The sequence below is a fragment of the Aulonocara stuartgranti genome, assembly GCF_965226115.1.
Source record: "Aulonocara stuartgranti genome assembly, chromosome: 10".
NCBI lineage: Eukaryota > Metazoa > Chordata > Actinopteri > Cichliformes > Cichlidae > Aulonocara > Aulonocara stuartgranti.
This window is the reverse complement of record NC_138946.1, coordinates 251,036-268,005: the sequence shown is the minus strand read 5'-3', so window position 1 is coordinate 268,005 and position 16,970 is coordinate 251,036. Positions and strand designations below refer to the sequence as shown.

Below are 16,970 nucleotides of genomic sequence, written 5' to 3'. Positions count from 1 at the left end.
TTTACCCGATTTAACTTTGACATTTCCTATCGCCCAGGTTCCAGGAATCTCAAACCTGATGCTCTGTCCCGCCAGTACTCCTCGGACTCAGAGCCCCGGGGCCCTGAGCTCATTCTCCCTTCCACCTGCAGAATTGGCTCCCTCACCTGGGATGTGGAGGAGGCCATACGCCAGGGTCTACGAGGTGAAACCGATCCGGGAACTGGCCCACCCGGTCAGCGTTTTGTGCCCTCTGCCGCCCGGTCGGCTGTGATCCACTGGATCCACACAGCAAGGTTTACTTGCCACCTGGGAGTGAGTAGAACCACAGCGCTATTGAAGAGGTATTTCTGGTGGCATTCCATGGACAAGGATGTAAAGGCTTATGTGGCAGCCTGTTCCATTTGTGCCCGTAATAAGACCTCCAATAGGCACCCGTCTGGCTTACTCCAACCACTGAGTACCCACATAGGCCTTGGTCTCATATTGCATTGGATTTTGTTACCGGCCTCCCAGCTTCCTCAGGGAAGACGGTGATCCTGTCCATAGTCGACCGGTTCTCCAAAGCGGCCCATTTCATAGCCCTAGAAAAGCTACCAACGGCTACCGAGACCACCCAGATCCTTACAGACCATGTGTTCCGACTTCATGGCATACCCTTAGAAATTGTTTCTGACAGGGGGCCCCAGTTTGTCTCCCAAGTGTGGAGAGCCTTTTGTTCGGCCCTGGGTGCCAAGGCTAACTTGAGTTCCGGTTTTCATCCACAATCCAATGGTCAGACTGAACGTCTGAACCAGGAATTGGAATCCGCTCTTCGCTGTGTAACGTCACAGAACCCGGCTACCTGGTCGTCTCAGTTGCCTTGGGTGGAATACGCCCATAATTCTCTCACGTCCTCGGCGACAGGCTTGTCACCCTTTGAAGCCTCACTAGGTTATCAGCCACCGTTGTTCCCGGAGAATGAGACGGAACTGGCCGTTCCTTCTGTCCAGCACCACCTTCGACGCTGCCGGCGGGTGTGGCAGAGGGTTCGACGGGCACTCCTCACGACTGTCGACCGTCAACGGGACTATGCGGATCGCCGCCGCTCTGTTGCCCCAACTTATCACCCTGGACAACGGGTTTGGCTCTGTGCTAAGGACATTCCCTTACGGTCACTTTCTTGGAAGTTGGCTCCCCGTTACATTGGCCCCTACGAGATCGCTGCTGTCGTCAGTCCCTCGGCAGTCCGACTCAGGCTCCCAGCTTCCTGGCGCGTCCACCCAACGTTTCACGTCTCTCGGGTCAAGCCGGTCCGTAGCAATCCTCTGTGCCCGCCATCCGTTCCCCCACCCCCCGCCGGGCTCGTGGACGGTCACCCGGCCTACTCGGTCCGGCGGAACGTTGACATGCGCCGCTGCGGTCGTGGTGCCCAGTAACTAGTGGACTGGGAGGGTTATGGCCCCGAGGAGCGTTCTTGGGTTCCCTGGTCGCTCATCCTGGACCCATCCCTGATCTCTGACTTTCGCTCCTCCCTTCGCAGGGCGCAGTCCGGGCGGTTGCCGGGTGGTGACCCTTGAGGTGGGGGTGGTGTCATATGCTGTGGGAGTGTCTGGTTGGGTGTGGTCCAGGTTCCTGTTGTCCGTCCCCTGGGGTGGAGTTGGCCAGCTCATCACCTGCTTCCAATTTCCGGGGCTCCACCTAGAGGGTTTTTAAGCTACTCCTTGCCAGTTCGTCCTGCTACCACCCGTGGTAAACTTAGCCTCCTCTGTGCTCAGACTCTGTGTGCCTGGATCGTGGGTTAATGTGTCCTTCGTCTCCTGTATTCTCCAGATTCATCACCCGTCGTACACACCAGCAGTGCTGGTTCTGTTTCCGTCCCGTTCTCCCGTCTGCCCAGAACCCGAGGACCACACACTCATCTTCTCCTCAGCCTGCCCTCCAGCCCGTACTTCAACCTCCCTGGACACCTTGGAACCTGGACCAGCCTCCCCACACTCTCAACCATCCCTGGAATGCTCCCACGGCAACCCCTTCCCCGCCTAATAGCCGGTGTTTTCAAGTAAGCCCAAGACTCTCCACTAGTACCACTAACCTCTGCCCTTTAATTGTTTCCCATTCAGTAAAACCCTTCTCCTGTGTTTGCAGAAGTTCCCGCCCATGTTCTCCCTGTGTTCTACGTCCGTTTCTCCGCCCTCAGGCCTCCCTCAGTTCCTGCGAATGATTTCTGTTAGACCCAGTCTTGTTTAAGTTCCTTTTCCTTTCAATAAATTGTACATCGTTCGAGCAATTGAGTCTGCTCTTGAGTCCACTGCATCCTTGTTTGTGACACATAAAGCTACGTCCAGATGAACAGAATCAACTTTTGGAGATGTCAACATAGTTGTTTCTTTGCAGGAAGGTAGATAGCCTTTGGGCCAAGACACTGAAGAAGCTCTTTCCTTCTACGTTCAGCAGACTGATCTGACGAAACTGGCTGATGGATGAGGAGTTCTTGTCCTTAGGGATCAGAATACCTCCTGCTCTCCGCCAAGCCTTTGGAATTGCTCCTTTCTGCCACGCTACCTTCACATACATGGTCTTAAATAATCAGGCCCCATCTTATCTTAATGACCTTGTAGTAGGACTGTTTTGAAAACACGGACTGGAGCGTGTTCGAACATCAGGACCTTAAAGAGCACACAACATCAGTGCTCTCATATATTAACTTCTGTGTCAACAGTGTCACTGTGGACAAACGTCTCCGGGTGTATTCCAACCAGAAACCCTGGATGACTAAAGAGGTCCAGGTCCTGCTGAAGCAACGTGACGCCGCTTTTAGATCCGGTGATGGTATGCAGTACAGTGCAGCCAAATCTCAGTTGAAAAGAGGCATCAGAGAGGCCAAGGCAGCGTACAAGAGAAGGATTGAAGACCACTTCACCACCAACAACTCACGACAGGTATGGCAGGGAGTTCAGCACTTAACCAACTACAAACCTGGCAATACCACGTTGACTGAGGGTAACGCGGAGCTTGCAGAGGAGCTGAACCACTTCTTCGCACGCTTTGAGGTGAAGGGACCAGAGGCAGCAGCAGCAAAAACATCGGACAGCAGCAGCCCAAGCCTCATAGTGCAGGAATATGAGGTGAGGCGCACACTGAGGGCAGTGAACCCCAGGAAGGCCACCGGACCAGATGGGGTAACCGCAAAGGTCCTAAAAGAGTGTGCAGACCAGCTGGCTGGGGTCTTCACTAAGATCTTCAACACTTCACTGTCCCAGTCCTGCATCCCGCCGTGCCTAAAGTCAGCCACAATTGTCCCACTGCCAAAGCGTACTAACATTAGCAGCCTCAACGACTACCGACCAGTTGCTCTAACACCTGTTATAATGAAGTGCTTTGAGAAACTGGTCCGACGTCACATCATGTCCTGCCTGCCACCCACACTCGACCCGCTCCAGTTTGCATACAGAGCTAACAGATCAACTGAAGATGCCATTGCTACAACGCTCCACACCACCATCTCTCACCTGGAAGTGCAGGGCCGTTACGCCAGGCTGCTCTTTGTTGACTTTAGCTCTGCTTTCAATACGATACTCCCGGACAGACTAATAGATAAACTGCTGGAAATTGGACTTCCTTCCACCACCTGCCGCTGGATCAGAGACTTCCTCTCAGACCGTGTACAGAGAGTTAGAGTGGGGCCTCATCTTTCCTCAGCCCTCAGCCTCAACACCGGCTCTCCACAAGGCTGTGTACTGAGTCCCCTACTGTACACTCTGTACACACATGACTGTGTTAGTTCCCACCCAGACAACACAGTCATGCTGCGTGCCCTCTTGAGACAGCGAGTGCTGTACAGGTCCTTCAGGGAGGGAAGAGGATGTCCAATGATTTTTTGGGCCATGTTGATGACCCTCTGGAGTGCCTTTCTGTGTGCTGTGGTGCAGCTGGAGAACCACACACCGATGCAATATGTCAGCACACTTTCAATGGAGCAGCGGTAGAAGACGGTCAGCAGCTCCTTCTTCAGGTCCATTTTTCTGAGGATTCTCAGATGATACCACTGTGGTGGGGCTCATCTCAGGGGGAGATGAGACTGCATACAGAGCTGAAGTTCAGAGGCTGTCAGATTGGTGTGCAGACAACAACCTGGACCTCAATACCACCAAAACAAAAGAACTGGTAGTTGACTTCAGAAGGAGGAAGTCCGAGCTGCAGCCTGTCAGCATCAATGGGGAGTGCGTGGAAAGGGTCTCCAGTTTCAGGTTTCTGGGTGTGCACATAGACACAGACCTCCAATGGAGCTCTAACACCTCTGCGGTCTTAAAGAAGGCCCAACAGCGTCTCCACTTTCTGAGAATCCTCAGAAAAATGGACCTGAAGAAGGAGCTGCTGACCGTCTTCTACCGCTGCTCCATTGAAAGTGTGCTGACATATTGCATCGGTGTGTGGTTCTCCAGCTGCACCACAGCACACAGAAAGGCACTCCAGAGGGTCATCAACATGGCCCAAAAAATCATTGGACATCCTCTTCCCTCCCTGAAGGACCTGTACAGCACTCGCTGTCTCAAGAGGGCACGCAGCATCCTACGGGACTGCACACACCCAGGACACCGGGTGTTTAAGCTGCTGCCGTCTGGCAGGAGGTTCAGGCTGCTGAGGTCCCGAACAAATAGACTCAAGGACAGCTTTTACAACAGGGCAATAGCCCTGATCAATGTAAATAGCTGACCTGACTGGATACCTCCCTGGACTTTTTAGGGGGAGGTAACAATGTTTAAAACGATAACAATAATATTTATATTTATAACAAGGTGCAATAATAATTAATGTGCAATAATAACAGTGTGCAATACACATACACTTATTCTTCTTTTTTATACTAAGTTAATATACTGTGTTGTGTTGTTTGTTACGTTGTGATGTGTCATATCGTGTCGTGTTGTGTTATATGTAGTGCCGACGTAGGACAGTTTTTCCAATTTCATTGTACTACTGTACTATGTATGACTGTGCAATGACAATAAAGAGTTATCTTATCTTATCTAGTACCATATCACCCTATTAGAGCATTTCGCTCTTGCTCTGCAGGCCTACTTGTTGTTCCTAGAGTATTTAAAAGTAGAATGGGAGGGAGAGCCTTCAGTTTTCAGGCCCCTCTTCTGTGGAACCAGCTTCCAGTTTGGATTCGGGAGACAGACACTGTCAATGGAAAATTGTATTTAGTAGTCAGTATAATCTTTTAGTGATATAAGTTTGCATATGGTAGAATGCTGCATGTAAACATTTGTGTGTAGAAGTATATAGTTGGTGACATCCATACATATGCAATAATACTAAGTGCAATAATCCTTTCTGTCATCGTTGTATTTTTACTCAGTTGTATATAGTATTTGTATTTGTATTCTATTTTTATCTTATTGTATATTTATTTTATTTTATTCTACTGTATATAGTATTTTATTTTATTCTATTCTGTACAGTTGTGTACTGTATTTATTCTTATTGTATTCTAATTTTTGCCTCATAACTTTTGCACTGTCCACTCCTGCTGTGACAAAACAAATTTCCCACGTGTGGGACTAATAAAGGTTATCTTATCTTATCTTATCTTATATTGAAAGAATGTCTCATCCTAGGAGGTCTGTAACATTCTAGGATGTTCACCCCCACGTCCTGGGAGCATGAGAGAGGTCGCACCTTGTTTTATTGTTTTATTGTTTTAACATAGCTATGTCTGTTTTAGTCTAAGTGCCTTTTTGTCTAGATGAACTGCTGGACTTCTTCACTGTGTTATCTAGGGTGAACCATCTAGGGTGAGGGGGAGATTACCCTCTTCCTGACCAAGGATGTACCTTTTGTGCTTTGATGTTATATGACCCTTTGATCAGCAGGACACACACACACACACACACACACACACACACACTGAAGTATAAATAAAGACCGGGGCAGTTTCTTAGCGCGAGTCTCAGTCTGGAGGCTGCCCTTGCTAGCAAGAAGTTCTGTGTGTTTCTCTTCTCTGAGTCTTTACTGAAGAAGTGTTTTAGAATATTTTCCCTAACAGACACTATCTCTACTTTCAAGATTAGACTTAAAACTTTCCTTTTTGCTAAAGCATATAGTTAGGGCTGGACCAGGTGACCCTGAATCCTCCCTTAGTTATGCTGCAATAGACGTAGGCTGCCGAGGGATTCCCATGATGCATTGAGTTTTTCCTTTCCAGTCACCTTTCTCACTCACTATGTATTAACACACTTCTCTGCATTGAATCATATCTGTTATTAATCTCTGTCTCTCTTCCACAGCATGTCTTTTATCCTGTCTTCCTTCTCTCACCCCAACCAATCACAGCAGATGGCCGCCCCTCCCTTAGCCTGGTTCTGCTGGAGGTTTCTTCCTGTTAAAAGGGAGTTTTTCCTTCCCACTGTTGCCAAAGTGCTTGCTCATAGGGGGTCATATGATTGTTGGGTTTTTCTCTGTATCTATGAAGCGCCTTGAGGCGACTTATGTTGTGATTTGGCGCTATATAAATAAAATTTAATTGAATTGAATTGAATCAGCTTCCACGGGTATTTGAGAACTTGTGGGGTGTTTTTATAGAGCCTATATGAGATGCCATTAGGTCCTTGGGCCGATGCTGCTCTTGCCTGCTTCACTACCTTCTCCACTTCACTCCATGTATGTGGTCTTATGTCCATTTGGTGTTCAGGTGCCTGGATAGGCAGCATATCACTCGGAATGGTGACTGGCTCATGCCTCTAATCATCAGAGTAAGTTTTCCTCAGTTGATCTTCCATGTCTTTTATGGGCATTTTGAGGCACCCACTCTTCTCTTCAGCAAATAGACTCTTAACAAAAGTTGTATGGGTTGCTGTAGAAAAGGGTCCTTGTCCGTTCTTTCTTCTTACGTTGTCGTCTGAGGTGTTCTGCTCTTTGGAGCTTTGTAAGTTGTTGCTTTATTTCCTCCTGCAGGGCAATGAGTCCCTCCCTTTCTGTCTCATAGGCCCCCCTCCATTGTTTCCTCAGTTGTCTTCTGTCTTTCACTAATGTATCAATTTCCCGCTGAATCTGATCTTTCCTACTTTCCATCTTCCTTTCCCTTGCTGGTAGTGGTTTGGCTAGACTCAGTGTTGGAAGATTCTGTTGGCCTTTTCTGGATGAGCTCTGGACTGGAACGCAGTGTTGATTGTGGCTGGCTAACATCTATACACAAATGTGTTCCTAGCTGTTGGTGGCTAAACTCCAAACTAGGGGCTAATATTAAATGGCCGGGCCCTGAGCTAGAATCTAATATTGAGTGTGGCTGGCTAAGCTCTAGACTGGGAACTGCTACTGGTTGGATTTGACTGAGTTCCGATCTGGAGACTATGGGGGACTCTGTATGACAATGAACTTCGAAAAGGGTGCTGATATCCTGAGGACTGTGGGGATTCTCCTGCCTCTGGACTTCAATCGACTGATTTGACTTCTTAAAAAGTATGTGTTAAGGAATTTTTATTGTTTTATTTGATTATGCTTCAAATGTTATGTTATACATATTTCACCAGACACAGCTTTCTGTTGAAACAGGAAGCTGACCCTGTGACGCTGACAAGAGATCAGTACAGAAATACATATCCGCAGAAGTTGACTTGCATTATATTATTCTTAGAAATTGACCTGCAACACACATACTCTGTGACACACACACACACAGATTGCATGCAGACAGACATCAGGACCTGCGTGACAGGAAATGTGATTATATTTGCATATTGACGATGTAACCTATAAAAATAAACGAATACTGCAGTTCGGTGTGATTTGCTCTGAGCTTTTCACCCGTGCAGCAAGTTAACCTACATAAGTGTCTCATTGTTGTTTATTCACCTGACTGTTTGTTAACTGTAAATCTCTGACAATGTGTTAATGTGAGGCCCCTTTCTCAGCTCGCTGAGGCACTTCTTCCTGCCTTGGTGGATTTTAAGGACCATGTCAGTAATTAGTTTTGACCAGCCACAAATGCAGTTCTGCAGCTAATAAATAAAACTAAATTAAGGCTGATCTTACTGTATGTACTGTACACTTTCTCTTCAATCAAAGAAATAAGCAAAACATTTTGAACAATGACCTGTATTTTTGAAAATACTACACATTTGTAACAATGGACTTTCAATTCAGGCTTCCAAAATATACATGAGTCATATTTGTACAATGCATCTCTTGAAAAACATTCCACAACATTCCTCAAAGTTATCTGCTGTAACCTGAATTCAACATTGTGGGGCCTTATGACATTGCGCTTATGTAAAAAATAGTTTTTTAAATGTAAGAGCCATAAGGTAATATGGCAACAGGGGTGTAATTATTAAAATGACACAAAGAAGAGACTTAAAATAACATTATAACCCACAGGCGCACAACCAAGAGACCTAAACTGATTAGTATTGGCTTGCTTCTATTACTAAACATCACAATCACTAATACTAGATGATGCAATCTGTTTGTAGTGGTGCACCTTGGGAAAAAAAATGCAAACTGGTGAAATTGGTGCAAGGCACCATTTCCATTGAGAAAAATGGACATTCAAAGTTTGATTTTTTTGTACTGCAACTTTACCAGTGCTGGCTTAAAAGAAAGGATGGTACATATTCGAAGAGGTAAACATGTTGTTCCCACATCATAACTGGAAAACTGTTCAATCGTACAGTCTGGTCCTGAAAACCTGGGCCTTCTTTGAAAGGCTGTTCCTTTTGAGCTCCATAACCAGTTTCTATAATACCTCGAAGGTATACTTTTCCAGTGGGTAAGTGAGGTTCAAAGTGTACATTCGTCCAAACAGCATTGCAGCTGCTAGGGTATAGTTATCCAAATCCTGCCAGACTCTCTGGCCTTCAAGGACTATCCCGATGTCCTCAGGGCTGCCATTGGCATCTCTTGACTTTATGATGTAAATTCCCATGTGTCATGGTCGCTGTGTGGCAGGCAGGATGAGGACCCAAAATGCAAACTCACGGACTCAGGGGATAAACTCAAAATGCAGCTTTATTGCTGACAGGTGACAAACAAAAGCAGTGATACCAAAGCAATACAAAACTAAACTACACTGGGAAAAGCTAATTGTAACATATACCAGAAGACACGGGGAGAACCACACACAGCATGAGGGAGAACGCGACGCCGAACAGAGGGAGACGCAGACAGAAATACACAGAGGGTTAACGAGGAAAGTGGGAACACACGGGGAACACAGCTGACACAGATAACCATAACGAGACAGGGTGGGGTGAACATAACACTGACGGGAGACGGGCAGAGTCAAACAGGAAGTACAGAGGTTCAGACAGGAGGAGAGAGAGCACGGGGAAAACACAGACATAACGGGCTGGGGAAACATGGAATAAAACATAAGGAGAGACGAGGGCTCACAGATACACAGAGGGGCACACAGGGGGTAAAAGCCACGAAGGGAAAACACTTAGGGAACAACACAACAGGGCAACTCAGGAAACATGGCCTAAATAGGGAACAAAATACAAACATACAAGAAAACTAAGAATACTGGGCCAACATGGCCCAGGACCATGACACCATGGTTGTTTCCTTATTAGATCGTTGGATAATGGCTTCATCTGTGGCCTAGTAAATGCAGAATTCCAAAATTTAATTAAACAGAACACTGGTCAAAGAACATTATACCAAATCTTATTTTAATCTGTGTCACTATTCCAAAAAATGTTAACATTAACACATTAGGTGAAAAAAAATGTATTCATTACAGCATGTGATTTGAGTCCTCAGAATAAGATAAGATAAGATAAGATAACCTTTATTAGTCCCACACGTGGGAAATTTGTTTTGTCACAGCAGGAAGTGGACAGTGCAAAAGTTATGAGGCAAAAATTAGAATACAATAAGAATAAATACAGTACACAACTGTACAGAATAGAATAAAATAAAATACTATATACAGTAGAATAAAATAAAATAAATATACAATAAGATAAAAATAGAATACAAATACAAATACTATATACAACTGAGTAAAAATACAACGATGACAGAAAGGATTATTGCACTTAGTATTATTGCATATGTATGGATGTGTGTGCTTGATCAGTTAAAGTCTTTATTATGGAGTCTGACAGCAGTGGGGAGGAAAGACCTGCGAAATCTCTCCGTCCCACACCGTGGGTGCCGCAGTCTCCCACTGAAGGAGCTGCTCAGTGCTGTCACAGTCTGCTGCATGGGGTGGGAGATGTTGTCCATCAGGGATGACAGCTTAGCCGCCGTTCTCCTGTCACTCACCACCTCCACTGGGTCCAGAGGGCATCCTAGAACAGAGCTGGCCCTTCGGATCACCCTGTTCAGTCTCTTCCTGTCCCCAGCAGAGATGCTGCCGCCCCAGCAGACCACACCATAAAAGATAGCAGAAGCCACAACAGAGTCATAGAATTTCTTCAGGAGTGGGCCCTCCACTCCAAACGACCTGAGTCTCCGCAGCAGGTACAGCCTGCTCTGCCCTTTCCTGTAGAGGGCGTCTGAGTTATGAGTCCAGTCCAGTCTATTGTTCAGATGAACACCAAGGTACCTGTAGCTGTCCACAGCCTCAATGTCCATACCTTGGATGTTCAGTGGTTGCAGTGGAGAATGCTTGTGCCTGCGGAAGTCTACCACCAGTTCCTTGGTTTTACTGGCGTTGATCTGGAGGTAGTTCAGCTGGCACCAGTCCACAAAGTCTTGGGTCAGACCTCTGTACTCCTTGTCGTCCCCATCAGTGATGAGGCCGACTATTGCAGAGTCATCAGAGAACTTCTGCAGGAAGCACTGGGTGGAATTGTGGGAGAAGTCTGCAGTGTAGATGGTGAAGAGGAACGGAGCCAGAACCGTTCCCTGTGGGGCCCCCGTACTGCAGACGACCCTGTCCGACACACAGCCCTGAGTCCTCACATACTGTGGTCGGTCGGTGAGGTAGTCCAGGATCCAGGTAGTGAGGTGATGGTCCACTCCAGAGTTCACCAGCTTGTCCTTTACAACCAAGGGAAGAATGGTGTTGAAGGCACTGGAGAAATCAAAGAACATGATTCTCACAGTGCTTCCAGCGGTCTCCAGGTGAGCGAGGGAACGATGTAGGAGGTGAATGACGGCATCATTCGCTCCAATGCCAGGCTGGTAGGCAAACTGAAGTGGGTCCAGTGATGAGCTTATTAGGCGCCGAAGCTGAGCCAGGACCAACCGCTCCAGGGTCTTCATCAGGTGGGATGTCAGAGCCACCGGCCTGTAGCTGTTGAGGTCCTTGGTGCTCAAAAAGGTAATGCATTTCTGAAGTGAAATCTCCATGCAAAGAAGCAGAATACTGTCAAAGCATAGAGAGGTGTTCAACTATGAACTCCACACATACTTCTAATGCAGGTAAAACAAAAAAAAAAAAAAAAAAAAAAAAAACGCACCCATGGTAAATTGTGAAAATCCCAGGTGATTCCTGGCATAGAGTGACAAGCAGCATTTTGTTAAAATTATTATTTTCCCTAAAGTGTATACAGAAATTAATTTTTTTTCTTACCTGGGCCGTGGGCTCCAGAATGTTCTGAAGTCTTCTTCCTATTTGTCCTCCTCGCCTTTTGAAGACCTTTATTAGTTTGTCAGATAGCACATCTATCTGCAAGAGTAATATGGACTGCAGTGGCATGGTGGTAATGTGCTTAAACTCTGCATTTATCTAAAAAGAGAAGTTGTCACATAAAAATGCTGTCAAAATCTCAAATCTCACAAGGTTACATCCACACAAAGTTGTTATTTTTTGTCATATTACTATTTATTAGCTATGGGTCCCATGTTGCTGAGCAGTTCCATAGTTGCCCTTACTTCCATACCACCCAAAGCCTGTTTGCAACCACAGCAGTTGCCTCCTTCTGGCCATTTTGCAGTTCTGCCAAATGACCCAGAAACTACATCTATTATTGTCATATACACATCAAGGTCTTTCATTAATACTTAGTTAAATTAGTTAATTTGACCTTTCCAGAAAATTTACCTTACAGAATGTGAGATAACATATGCAAATCTTCACTAGTAAATAAAAGAATGTTATTAAAACCTTAACTGTAACACCTCTATGTAACAACGCTAGAGAATTGTTCTGAAGCAACACCAATCTGCCCTTCAGCAGGGATAAGCACCATATATCGATACAGAAAAAATAAATTTAACGTATTTATATTGTCATTATTTTTATCTCTTTAAGCCCTCCTCTCAGTCTCTCTATAAATCAGTTAAAATAATTTGTTGGGTTTTTGTGTGTCTTTAACATGTTATCAGTACATTACATTCACTGCCCCAGAACATGAAATAAAGCCCCACGTCATGCACTTCCTCTCCTAATGAGTACTGCATAGGTGTCATGCCCTAAATAAACCGACTTTAGTGAAGACACCCCCCCCCCCCCAACACACACAGAGCCCACCCCATGGCAAACTAGCTTATTTAACTGTTTAACTAAAACATTTTAGGTACAACCAGTTAACTAAATGGACACAAGTTTGTTAGTCTGTATTCACTGAGAAAAAACAAGCGAATGTGACTGGGCACGCACTGAAAAAAGGCTAATGCACAAAATATTGTCCCGCAGCTTAAGCTAGCATTATCGTTAGTTAACTTAAGGAATGACTTGTTTTTTCCATTATGTTGCTCAACAGCAATTCATGAGAAAAACTTCCCCATATAATGGATGTTCTCTTCGTTTCTGTCACGGTCCTGGGTTGGGTCGACCCAGTATTTTGAGTTTCTTATGTTTTGGTTTATTTTGCGTTATGGAATAGTTATTCTCTGGTGATACTGTTTTGATTACAATTATATTCTGATTCTTTAGTTATCTGATGATGATGTTGATGATGATTATTTCTGGTTTAGGTTGCCTGTGCTTAGTCTTCTCTGCCCGTATGTCCCTCTGTTTGTCCATGACGTCATTATGCCTGTTTACGAGTCTGTCTCTGTCTGGCGTGTGCTTCCTGTTTTATTTTGTAGGTCTGTGCCCTTTGTCAGTGCGTTCAGCTTTGTGCTCTCCCTGTCTCGTCAGTGTAATCTACGTCAGCCGTGTCTCCCAGCTGTTTCCTCTTTGCTCCGTTCACCTCTTGTATTTAGTGTCTGTGTATTCCCCTACTCGGTGTCGCATCGTTAACGTCTGTTTACCCTCACTTCCTCCGTTTGCCAGCCAGCCTTCCTGCCTACTCATTCCGTTCTTCCAGTTTAGTTAGTGTTTTTCTGTTCTGCTTCTTACCAGCAATAAAGCTGTGTGTTTTGAATTACTTCCGCCTCAGTGAGTCCTGCATTTTGGGTCCTCTCTCCCTGCCTGCCCACACTCAGACATGACAGTTTCCTCTCAAACATGTAGTTTTCAGTTTACCTCGACAAAGTAAAGCTGAGCACCAAACGTAAACGAAGCGAAGACAAAAAATGGCGGACCGCCACAGTGAATTTTCCCTCGCAGAACACACCCGGGGGGGTGGGGGGGGTGGGGGGGGGGGTGGAGTTTCAACAGAAAACATAACTATTTTCTGTGATTTTGATATGACTGGTTTTAAAAGACTGAACATCCTTCTAAAACAAGTGAAAGGCGTGAGACTTAATTATGTTTAGACCAAAAATATAAATGATTCATGTTGGATATATTTACTGTATTTTTACTAATTTAACAACCTCATCATTGCATTAGTCGCTTTATGCTATAGCATTACGCTTACATTAGCTTGAAGCTCAAGGTCGTCATTTTATTTAATTTCTTTTTCTGGGCTTACAAACAGGACACGCAACATTTAGATAACCGTTACACTGAATCTTGGGTCTGTGTTGAGTCTTCCAGCTGCTGACTACAGAAGCTAGATTGACCTTTCAGCATGTTTATAGCGGTTGTGGCTATGTGCTGGTAATGTTACCATGTGTGAGCAGTCACATTGGCAGCAGACATGTTTCAACAAACTAGTCATATCCCAGCCCTACATTAGCTTGTTTAATGGTTAAGACACTGCAGGTACCACCACTTACTACAGACACCGATGCAAGTTTGTAATAGTCTGTTAATTTAGACTGAAAGAATATACAAACAATATTAACTCACATTATATATGTTAATTACTAATTTGCTTATCGCATAATTTCGGTTACCATTAGCTAACTGGAGCCTAACATTGGCCTTTCATGGTTTTCGATAAACAGCCCACATACCTGTAAAATAACAACACCCCAGTAAAAGTCCACATACAGTGGGGCAAAAAAGTATTTAGTCAGCCACCGATTGTGCAAGTTCCCCCACTTAAAATGATGACAGAGGTCAGTAATTTGCACCAGAGGTACACTTCAACTGTGAGAGACAGAATGTGAAAGAAAAATCCATGAATCCACATGGTAGGATTTGTAAAGAATTTATTCGTAAATCAGGGTGGAAAATAAGTATTTGGTCAATAACAAAAATACAACTCAATACTTTGTAACATAACCTTTGTTGGCAATAACAGCGGTCAAAGGTTTACTATAGGTCTTTACCAGGTTTGCACACACAGTAGCTGGTATTTTGGCCCATTCCTCCATGCAGATCTTCTCGAGAGCAGTGATGTTTTGGGGCTGTCGCCGAGCAACACAGACTTTCAACTCCCGCCACAGATTTTCTATGGGGTTGAGGTCTGGAGACTGGCTAGGCCACTCCAGGACTTTCAAATGCTTCTTACGGAGCCACTCCTTTGTTGCCCGGGCGGTGTGTTTTGGATCATTGTCATGTTGGAAGAACCAGCCTCGTTTCATCTTCAAAGTTCTCACTGATGGAAGGAGGTTTTGGCTCAAAATCTCACGATACATGGCCCCATTCATTCTGTCCTTAACACGGATCAGTCGTCCTGTCCCCTTGGCAGAAAAACAGCCCCATAGCATGATGTTTCCACCCCCATGCTTCACAGTAGGTATGGTGTTCTTGGGATGCAACTCAGTATTCTTCTTCCTCCAAACACAACGAGTTGAGTTTATACCAAAAAGTTCTACTTTGGCTTCATCTGACCACATGATATTCTCCCAATCCTCTGCAGTATCATCCATGTGCTCTCTGGCAAATTTCAGACGGGCCTGGACATGCACTGGCTTCAGCAGCGGAACACGTCTGGCACTGCGGGATTTGATTCCCTGCCGTTGTAGTGTGTTACTGATGGTGACCTTTGTTACTTTGGTCCCAGCTCTCTGCAGGTCATTCACCAGGTCCCCCCGTGTGGTTCTGGGATCTTTGCTCACCGTTCTCATGATCATTTTGACCCCACGGGATGAGATCTTGCGTGGAGCCCCAGATCGAGGGAGATTATCAGTGGTCTTGTATGTCTTCCATTTTCTGATGATTGCTCCCACAGTTGATTTTTTCACACCAAGCTGCTTGCCTATTGTAGATTCACTCTTCCCAGTCTGGTGCAGGTCTACAATACTTTTCCTGGTGTCCTTCGAAAGCTCTTTGGTCTTGCCATGGCGGCGTTTGGAGTCTGACTGTTTGAGGCTGTGGACAGGTGTCTTTTATACAGATGATGAGTTCAAACAGGTGCCATTCATACAGGTAACGAGTGGGGGACAGAAAAGCTTCTTACAGAAGACGTTACAGGTCTGTGAGAGCCAGAGATTTTCCTTGTTTGAGGTGACCAAATACTTATTTTCCACCCTAATGTACGAATAAATTCTTTACAAATCCTACCATGTGGATTCATGGATTTTTTTTTCACATTCTGTCTCTCACAGTTGAAGTGTACCTCTGGTGCAAATTACTGACCTCTGTCATCATTTTAGGTGGGGGAACTTGGACAATCGGTGGCTGACTAAATACTTTTTTGCCCCACTGTATATAAAGGGTCTACACTCTTTCTCACTGGTGTGTTAGCTTTAAAATCGTATTTACCTTCAAGTGTAAAACTCCAGATGGTAGTAGATTTTCCAAAGCGAGAGACAAAAATGGCGGACAGTGCAGCCGATTTTTCCTTTCCAGGGGGCGGAGCTTGAGGATAAAACACGACTAACTTGTTTCTTTTCAACATGATTTGTTCTAAAAGAATGAATATTCTTAAAGAATATGTGAAAATTAAAAGAAAAATATGTTTAGATGTGAAATTTAAATTAGTCATGGTGGATATATGAAGTAATTCTATGCAAATTCAACAACCACCCTATTGCATTTTTTTCAGTGTGGGTCGCAGTGGTGGAAAATAGAGTTGTCTGGCTTTAATACCTTCTCCTCTCTTGGTAGTGGATCATTTGTCTCCTTGGGTCACTTCTTCTATGGTGAGTTAGATTGCTTCACTTCCTTGAAACATTTTTTCAGACTTCAGGGTGATGAATCATCAGATTACTCCCTGGTAAGAAGCGCCCACCCACACTCACTAGCAAAATGAGACATGTGTTGAATTGGAAGCAAGAATTTCAGCATTTTCCTACTAGTGGGGTTAGTGAGCTAGTTGGTGCTAATTTAATAGGGACATACTGTACTTTACTACACCATAAACATATTAACACTCACAGTGTAAGTGACTTTGAAAGTTTTTAGTGGGTGTTAAGGTTCAAAATATTGGGGATGGAGACAAGAGAAAAAACCACAATAACAACACTGGTCCGGCCGGGTTGAGTCAAACGATGATTTAATGATCACACACGTGGGAGATGGACACTGATGCAGACAGCCTCAAAATCTCAAAATGGTGGAGCATTGCTCAAACTTTTATAACCTCTGGTGCCTCCACCTTATCATAAAAAGCCTAAACATTCACATGCTCTCTCTCACACAGCGCCTAAGCTACGACCTTGGCTCCCTGTTTATCTGCTCCTGCTGAAATGGGGCAGAAAACTCCAGCACACTCTGTTCTCTTCTACTCAGACAAATTAGACAATAACCTTCTGCGAACAGTATTTCTTATAACTCAGCAATATAATGCATCATAAAACAATATCATTCATTCACAACAAGTCAGCAATTTAATGTAATGCAAATCAGTTTAACTAATGCAATAGTTATCAGCTTCTTCTAATTCAGGAGA

At 44.9% G+C, this 16,970-nt stretch overlaps 1 long non-coding RNA gene across 1 annotated transcript; it reads right to left on the bottom strand.

Moving 5' to 3' along the window:
- Positions 1–9,208: 9,208 nt before the first annotated feature.
- On the bottom strand, positions 9,209–16,030 carry LOC309715623. The gene is made up of 3 exons (XR_014279249.1): positions 15,842–16,030; positions 11,489–11,644; positions 9,209–9,564 (listed from the first exon to the last, which is right to left on the bottom strand). It is a non-coding gene; the product is annotated as an uncharacterized lncRNA (long non-coding RNA).
- Positions 16,031–16,970: the final 940 nt, after the last annotated feature.